Raw genomic sequence first — 9,959 nt, 5'->3', positions numbered from 1 at the left:
GCCTCCAACTCACACACTGGCGAGTAAAATCTGAGAATTTATTAGGCATTGGCTAATATTACACATCATTTAGTCGCCCAGAGTAAGATTTAGTCACAATATAGAGGGTTGACACTAACAGTCTATGAGCACGAAGCGCTTAGAATGTGCGCACATTGTAAGCGCTTCGTGTTAAAAACGGCAAAGCAAAAAGGGAAGAGAAATTGATGCGTAGTGTATCTGCAACAGTTATTGAGCCTTTCTTTTAACAGTTTTAAATTTGATTTACTGTGCACGTTAAAAACTATTTATAGCTTAAATATTCATATGTAGCTCACATTAAGCTATCGTATGGCTTCAGATGTAACACAGAATAATTCGCACAATTGAAAAAAAAAAAAATAATTCTCAGATTTGGATAGGCTCTCTCTGACCGATACCCGATCCGAGAAAAATGGCACTATCGGAGCCGATACCCGATATGAATATCGGATCGGCGCATCCCTATGGGAGGCGAGTAGTATGTCCGAATGTATTCGAAAAAACAGTAGGCGAGAAGTACCCGGGTGACCTACTACTTCCGCCCGAATTCCGTAGCATGCATACCATGGGCACTTTACTATCCCATGAGGCCATGGGAGAGGACTCGTCATATTCGAAAATGGGGGAAGGTGGCGACGCGGCTCTTTTCAAGTGTAAGTACCTCAGGGAAAAACGTTGTTCATTGTGGTTAAATTGCACTTGTTTAACGTGATCTAAGTGTACGGCTGACTTATTGAAAGTTTAAACGTAAATCGATGAGATGATTTCGTGAATCGGCTGTAAAAAGATGTTTAATTATTGTTATTACTGAAAACATCAAGTTAACGAACAGATGTTGGCCTGCAGCTGAACAGAGTGGAACAGCTTCCTATTAAAATAGCATGGGGCATCACTTGCTGGTGGCTTGATCCGGATGTGGCATCCATCTATTGCACCAGCTACCATGTGGAAAACTGGAGACCCAGCCAGCTGGGCAAAACGTGCCCCCACTGCCTCCAGGTCATCCGGGTCGGGAAAACAATCAGCCTCCTCAAAATTCTGATGACTGCCCTGCTGATTCTGTGCACAATGTCATGCACCGTGGACTTTGGGATGTCAAAGCCCAGTGACACCAGCCTGTACGATGCTGCGTGGGCCAGCCAGTAGAGAAACACCAGCACCTCAACATCTTTTTCCCAGCCATGGTCAGAATCTGACTTCAAAGCAGCGATGAGGGACATGATGGACTGTCGTGAAAGCCGGAGGTTTGGACGGAGGTCAGATCCATCTTCGAAATACAATCGAAGAATTGGCACAGCAGCATTCAGGCAACAGTAGGTTGTAGGGCTCACAGGCTGTAAATGTGTGTATATATTTTTTAGAATATGTACAGTATATTATTTATTTATTATGTTTATATTATTTATGTATATATTGTATCTATCTATAATATTTATTTAGGCTAGGTATATATTGTATGTATTCATTCTCTCCCTCTCTCTCTATTTATCCAATTGTGTATTATGTATTCATTCAAGTTTATTCTTTGATTCACGTCTTTTGTTTGCCCTGTGTATTTTTATGCATTTATTTATAACAATAAATTACTTTATTTCGTTGCTCCAAATGAGCCTCTGTCATGGTGTTCACAGACATGACTTTTTATTCTGAGGTAAAATTTGCTAGATAAGTAGGTGATTGTACTTACCTTATTTGATAAATGATTTACAAGCTGTCGACAAAGGCGATCTGCGAGCAGCTGACCGAGGCCTCTGAGCTGTTGATCCAATCAACGTTAAAACGCCGATGAAAGCGGTAAGAATTATGTGAAACACTGCTGATGTTCGCAGTAGTGAGGGCTCTTGACATTTTGGCACTGTTGTGAAGACGCATGTCATGTGACAACATCAACATGGCGGATGTAGTACGTCCGAATTCCATTCATACTACTCGCATTCATACTATATAGAACGTACTTTTTTAACGGTCGAGTAGTATGTTAAAATTCAAATGTAGTACCTACTAAGCAGTATGGGATCTCGGACTCACAGTTTCTCCCTCATGTTAATTGCTCCCAGGTGTGTCTCGTTTCCTCCCTTGTTAGTTGTGTGTTTATAGTTGTCTGCCCCATGTTTCGCTGTCCGGTATTGTACGCCAACCCCCTGCGCTACGTGTGCTCCTTCCTTCCTGTAATTAAAGATTGTTCTGTGTGAAAACTCCTACGTCTCCTCGCTCCTTCGCTCCTCAGCTCCTCATTCCTTCACAGTAGGCAAATGTGACCGGTTGTTTTGTTGTGTTCTGTTTATTGTGAGATGTAGTAACTATAGCAACCGCAGCGCCCATTGCCATGTGTTGCCAGAAACTACAGTGAAACACTTAGTATAAACACTTAAGTAAGGGTGACAGTTAAGAACTTTGTTGCAACACTCTTAATGAAATGCCTTACCTCAGGGAATTTTTTCCCCTCAGGGATACCCTTAAGTCAAAATACTTAAGGACTTTCATACAACCGGCACCTGGTAATTAAACTTTTATATTATTTAATGAGTAGTTAATATACAGTATTTGGTTGTTTTTGTCTTCCTCTAGAATGTCAGACTGCAGTATCACAGAAGAAGGTTATCTAGCTCTGGCTTCAGCTCTGAGATCAAACCCTTCACACCTGATAGAGCTGGATCTCAGAGGAAATGATCCTGGACAATCAGGAGTGAAGGAGCTCCTTGATTCTCTGAAGGATCCAGAGTGTAAACTAAAACTGAGGTCAGATATGATAAAAATTAAATCATGCTTATTATTTATATTATTATTTATGGAAATATTGTTTCATTATTGCAATCTGTTGCATCAAAAATAATCAAAGATAAAGTTAGCTGCTATTTTTTTTATCACACTAAGTTTAGCAGTGAATTGAATTTAACTTGTTTTATCTTCTCTTCTCCAGGTTTTTGGGTCCTGCTGCAGATGAAGCCTGTCAGTATGTGACTGGAATTGTGGGTAAAAACCCGTTACTCCTGAGAGAGCTGAATCTGAGTGAACATGAACTAGGAGACACACGAGTGAATCAGATTGCTGCTCTACTGCAGGATAAACACTGTAAACTCAACACACTGACGTGAGTATTTTACATTGTTTTATATGCAAACTATCTGTAGATATTTTTATAGTCTATTAAAATGCAGTCATTGCTGTTCTTTAAAGTACTTGACAGCTAAGGCTAGTTGAGCCATCATGTAGATTCATTTATATATAGATTTATTTATTCTTCTGTTTTGTAGTTGTGTGCTGTGGTTGAAATTAACTGAATAATGTTTCCCGTCTTTGTTTTCTTTCTCTGCAGGTTGAATAATAACAGCATTACAGAAGAAGGTTGTGCAGCTCTGACTTCAGCATTTAATTCAAATCCTTCAAACCTGATAGAGCTGGATCTGAGTGGAAATAAACTACAGAACTCAGGAATAGAGAAGATCTGTCCTCTGTTGAAAAATCCACAATGCAGATTGGAGAAACTAAGGTTGTATTTTCATTTGTTTACAGTACATCTCAGCATGTTAATACACATTTGAAAAAGGTCCATTTGATTAGATTTTATTTGAAAAATCAAGACCATGGATGCTTAAATTTGCTGTTTTCACCACCGTCTAACTATCTGTACTTGTATCTCTATTTTAAAATATTGTACTAATACTGAAACTGAATTTTAAATATGTAAAGGTGATTTAGTTCATGTAGTTTCAAGTAGTAGTTAGTCAGAAGTTATTTATAAGGCTGGTACTTGATAAGTTGTTTCCCAACAAAGACAATGTTTTTTATTTATTTCATAGATTGTCAGACTGCAGCATTACAGAAGAAGGTTATAAAGCTCTGGCTTCAGCTCTGAGATCAAACCCTTCACACGTGATAGAGCTGGATCTCACAGGAAATGATCCTGGACAATCAGGAGTAAAGCAGCTCAGTGATTTACTACAGGATCCAGACTGTCAGCTAAAGCTGAGGTGAGACGTGATGAAATAATACAAAACAAAATTATATAAAGGCAATTTATTTATAGAAATGCTACAGGTCCTGCACAGTTGGGAAACTGTAGCAGTAAAATCTGTAACAGTAAATGACAGTGAACCAGAGTTAATTGTTGGTCAGTGCTAATTTTTATGATGCCAACATTGAGAAATTAACTGAATTGAATCATACTTCATCATCTTTTCTACAGATTTTTGAGTCCTGCTGCAGAAGAATCATGTCAGTATCTGACTACTCTTCTGAAAACAAACCCATTACTCCTGAGAGAGCTGAATCTCAGTGAGTGTAAACTAGGAAACTCAAACGTGAAGCGGCTCACTGCTCTACTGCAGGATAAACACTATACACTCAACACACTGATGTGAGTATTTTTCATTGTTTTACGCTTTACGTGTATCATATCTTTAAAATATCTAAGTGTTTGATGCTTAACTGGTTTGGATGAAGACTCTCACTGCTATCCATTAAACATTTTTTTCCCTTTCTCTGCAGGCTGAATAATAACAGCATTACAGAAGAAGGCTGTGTTGCTCTGACTTCAGCATTTAATTCAAATCCTTCAAATCTGATAGAGCTGGATCTGAGTGGAAATAAACTACAGAACTCAGGAATTGAGAAGATCTGTCCTCTGCTGACAAATAAACAATGCAGATTGAAGAAATTGAGGTGTGTATTTTAATTTATGTAAATAGTTTTATGCCAACATCCATTTTTAAAAGTATACTGGAGAGATTGCATTAATTTACATTCACTTATGAGTTTGCATTATATTTGTAAAAAAAACAACAACTTAACTTTAGTTATGCTGTTTGTGATCTGGTGAAATAAAGTTGCTTTATCTTTCATATTTTGTTTAGGGAGATGTGACTTTACAGAACAAATTATGATCTTATTTTCTGCTCTTTCTATGTAGGTTAAAAGGCTGTGATATGAAACGTAAAGGTTGTTCTGCTCTGACGTCAGCTCTGAATTTAAACCCATCACATCTGAGAGAACTGGACCTCAGCAAGAATGAGCTAAGACTCGGGAGTGAAAAACCTCAGTGATCTACTGATGAACCCACAATGCAAGCTGGAGAAACTACAGTTAGTATCCTTCCTAGCTATGGGAAACTATATGCCTCCTCTACATATTTATGTCATCATGGATCTGAATCATTGTCATTTTCTTTCTGTCTTCAGTCTGTGTGGATGCAGTATTACAGAGAAACAGTTTCTCATCCTGACTTCAGCTCTGAAAACAAACCCATCACACCTGAGAGAGCTGAACCTCAGTGAGAATAAAATGAAAGACACAGGATTGAAGATCTTATGTGACGTACTGAAGGATTCAAACTGTAAACTGGAGACATTGAGGTGAGGAACATTAAGCTGCAGGGAAAATTTTTTTGGTATTTGAATAAATCAATGAAGAGTTTGTTTCTCTCATTTCTTCTAATGCAGGCTAGAAGGCTGTGAAATTACAAATAAAGGTTGTTCTGATGTGACTTCAGCTCTGAAATCAAACCCATCACACATGAGAGAGCTGAACCTCAGTGAGAATCAAATAAAAAACACAGGAGTGAATTATTTATGTGACATTCTGAAGGATTCATTTTGTAAACTGGAGACATTGAGGTGAGGAACGTTCCTGACTTTTTACCAGTTCTCAACCAGTTCTCACTATTAACTACTAACTACGACTTTTGTCTCAATAAACTCCTAATTACTGCTTATTTATAGTTAGCAAGGTAGTTGTTAAATTTTGATGTTGGTAGGATTAAGGATGTAGAATATGGTCATGCAGATTATGTGCTTTATAATTACTAATAAACAGCCAATATGCTTGTAATAAGCATTCTAATAAGCAACAAGGTAATAGTGAGAATTGCTCCTTATACAAAGGTGTTACTGAATGAAAATGCTTAAACACAGCTTAATTGTAGACACTTTATTCTCCTTATCTCACGAGGAGCCTGAGTTCACATTATAGTTGATACTTTCTTCACCTTAATTTGTTTGTAAAATGATCGCTTTTTTTCTGTCTGTTTGTCTCTTTTCTAGTCTGCATGACTGTGGCATTACAGATGTTTCTTCTTTAACTCAGTCTTTGACAAACACAAAAGCACTGCAGTTTCTAAAAGAGCTTGATCTGAGTAATAATAAAATAGGAAAGTCAAAAGAGCAGCTCATTGAAGTACTACAAGTCTCAAACTGTAAACTGAGGTGAGTAAATATCTCTTTGTGGTGTTAAAGAGAGCTTCATTTACCTTTTTAATCTTGGACAGATTGTAGAAAAAACCTGAAATCCTGCTAAAATAAGTGCAAATACCAGCTTCAGCTCACAGTTCAAAATCATGATACATGTCTCTCTCGTGTCCTAATTTTTCATTGAGAAAACAATTCATTAATTTTCAATACAACGGTTTTATTCATATTCTGAATGTATTAAATTTAAAGCAAATATTTGTCTTATTTACTAACTTCATGTACACGCAAATGTGTGCATAAAATCTGCATTCTAAGATTATCACAAGCAAATCATGATTCATCAGTAACTTTCATACTTGTATTTATTGTATATATATTTTTAAAAATTACAGGAACAACATTTTTTTTTCTCTGTTCATCCTTACAGCTTGGCGAAAGGAACTTCGTTTAGCTTGAGAGCTGGTTTAAAAGGTATAGGCAGTGCTATTGGTGGATTGCTTACAAAAGAGTCAAAAACTCCGGAAGCAGAGAAATCAACAGGACTGGACGAGTCATCCTCAGGTGAGATATTCCTCTTCAGAATCTAAAATGATTATATATTCAATAGAGGTGTAACGGTACACAAAAATGACACTTTGGTGCATACCTCAGTTTTAAAGTCACTGTTTGCTGTTTTCATCAACAGGAGGAAAAACGTTATTAAACATTATTATTTTATTAAACTGGTTTACTGTACGAACATTGACTCTTTAAAAAAAATCTGTCGAAGCTGATGCAATGCACTCATTGTACTGCAGTTTATGGTGCTGTTGTAAATCAGGAGGAGAGATTTGAAGTGGTTCCACTTTTGGATATAAAATATTTTAGCAAAATGTATCTTTTAGTCAGATTCATTGAGCTCATATCTTAGTGCACTCTGTCGACTGCTCCTACTGTGAAGTCTATGAAGCGAAACAAAGAATCATGTGAGTTTCTAACATTACAGAGAAGGATAGCAGGGCGGCACTGTGTTAGAACAGGCATTTTGGTGAGATGTTTCCAAACAGTGATTAATAATACGATCACTAATTAAAGCTACAGCTAATACATTTAGTGTGTTGTTACCCACATGCATTTATTTGATGGCGAATTCCTTCAATTTCAATTTGTACTTAAACAACAGACTTTTCTCCTATGCCTATTCTTGCATTCAGATCTGCGTCCACTCTTGAGTGCAGTGCCCTTAAAATAAAAAAAGTGATCTTAAAATCCAGTCAACAACTGCTTTTTTATGTTACACTTGTATATGTAACAATATAAAAAGATCTGTTTCTATTTCAGATTCATTGTGATTTTAACTGAAGTAGTTTATTGCTGTTTAGAAAAAAAAAATCAAATGTATACAGGTTGGAAGAAGCTCAGACTTTCAAATTAATAATGCAGCATTAATAAAAACACACATATACGCAAGTAATATTGAATGATTAATCTTGTTTAGTGTTCATACAAATCCTTTGGTTTAATTTACAGGTGGAGCAGTGGCAGGAAAAGGGTCCGGTCAGAAAAGAGATGGGTCGAATACACAGGAGTCTGGGAGCTCAGTATGAGGCCTGAAATCATGATATTGGGATTAAATCCATAATGGAGCAATTCAAATATTGCTAATCATAATTCTAATTGTAAAATTTAACACTAACATATATCAAATGAACTAAACGTGAAAGTCAGAAGTGTGAATGTTAAATTGTCTGTATGTACAAAGATGTGAATCTGTATTATCAGTATTTCCCATTTTTATATTTTAAAATATTTGTAGGCCATAATTCATTTTGCATTTTTATACATCATATATTATACATTATGCATACACACATTATACTTTTTTGCATCATACTTACATAAAATGTTTATTTGTATTTAAGTTTAAGTCTGTTTTAATGCACAAATATATAAGGAAATCTCATTGTGTTTGGTACATTTCCAGAGTGCTTATTGCTGTTTTTTAATATCTGAAGCAGACAAGGTTACTGTACACTGTACACGCCACAGAGACCGCACCTCTTTACATGTTGTGCAGCTCAAAAATGATTTTTGAATCTCCGGTCAGTTGTATTTGGTATTAATTTAAGAGCTTTAATAATACAAGTTTGAACTAAAGACTAAATTTGTGTCATGTATTTGTGTGTCACTGAAGATCTTGACAACCATTTGAGAAAGAAACATGCTGGAACCACATTAATAATCAAAGACATTAGCATAATGTAATCAAATCTTACGTAAACAGTTGTACTGATTTAGGATATAATGCTGCACCTCAAACTGCCATCAGTCTACTGATTAAATGTGAAATTTATCGTCAGTTTCTCACATCATGTGTAGTGTATTTATGATCACCAGCCATTATCAAAAGCCAGCTGTACAGGGAACTTAACACTGGTATTGGAATACATTAATTTGAATCAGTGATAGTCAAGTTGGGACAGGAAAGATTAAATCAAATAGAGTTTCATATACAGATGGCATGCTGCTTAAAACAGCTGGATTTATTTAATAAGGTATGGATATAAGGCAGGCTGCCAGTAGAATTGAGGCAATGCAATTTTTATTCGCTGTGCAAAACTTATAAGAAATTTTTATTTTCATTAGTTGATAGACCTGTTGCCCTTGTAACATAAATACATAACATGTAGCCTGTAATAGTACTTCCTAATACAAACAGAATTAAATGTACGTAATAAATACAAACCACAGGATGGCAGGCATTTACAGTATCAAGCTTAGATAATAGTCCAGAAAGAGGGACAATAATACATGTAGTGTTTAGAAATAGTAGAAATCCACGCTCCAGTCCAGTAGGGGGCAGTTCAGCTGTTCACATCACGTCAGTAAAAACCACGAAGAAGACGAAAACGAAAGTAATGTTAAGCTGCAGAAGTAAACAAAGAAGCTACTATTGCAAATGAAGATGTCAGAATGACCAAAGGAGACAGATCAAATCGCTTCAAAAGTCAAACACGCAGCAGTTTAATGGCACGGAATATTTTACCAGACACTGGACTTTTGTTTGGATTCTTGCGACGTGACAAACAACTATCGTAAAAGACAAAAAAAGTGCTTCAGATACTTCTCAGTTCTCTTTTTAGTGCACAAGACTGTAAGTTTTAATATTTTCTCTATCACAGTTATTTTGGGAAATAAAATATGGCTTTCATACTGTATATGTACACGCGATTTAAATTGAAAGTTACAGGAGGCCTAGTCGGTTTCCGGTTTTTTGTTTTTTATTTTCATGGGCTATACTCCGTTCAGAGATAATCAGACGAAGAATAATTACATGTAAAACATGAAGTTTATTGGAAAGGGGTTTTGAAAACTGGGCTGTTGTTTTTGAGAGGCGGAATCGATGCTAACTAGATAAGGCCTAGCATTGCAATTTTTTTTTTTTTGCTCGAAAAAGAACGTAGCATAAATCTACTTTTAATAAAGTGCATATTTCTGTTAACATAGCATATTTTATTATACTATATATTAGTTATGTAGTATGGCCACTATAATTCAGGTTGCATGTAATCAATAGGTTATTTTAGGAGCACATGACTGTAAAATTATATTGAACTGCAATACAAAAAGTAACAAACTGGGATCAATTTAAGCACAGTGTCTATTTCATGAACTTATAATTAAAGCCATGTGTCAGATAAAATAATTTAAGGATATAAAATGATTAAGAACTTTAATCAAAATGGCAATATATTTGATTGTAACTCACTTTTT

General features: G+C 35.9%; 1 pseudogene; it reads left to right on the top strand.

Moving 5' to 3' along the window:
- Nucleotides 1-7,999, top strand: part of LOC107575343 (ribonuclease inhibitor-like) — a 33,439-nt pseudogene extending 25,440 nt beyond the window's left edge.
- Nucleotides 8,000-9,959: the final 1,960 nt, after the last annotated feature.

The sequence above is a fragment of the Sinocyclocheilus grahami genome, unplaced genomic scaffold (genome assembly GCF_001515645.1).
Source record: "Sinocyclocheilus grahami isolate Dianchi unplaced genomic scaffold, SAMN03320097.WGS_v1.1 scaffold2579.1, whole genome shotgun sequence".
Lineage (NCBI taxonomy): Eukaryota > Metazoa > Chordata > Actinopteri > Cypriniformes > Cyprinidae > Sinocyclocheilus > Sinocyclocheilus grahami.
Note: the sequence above shows the minus strand (reverse complement) of the source record. Positions and strands in the feature narration are given on the sequence as shown.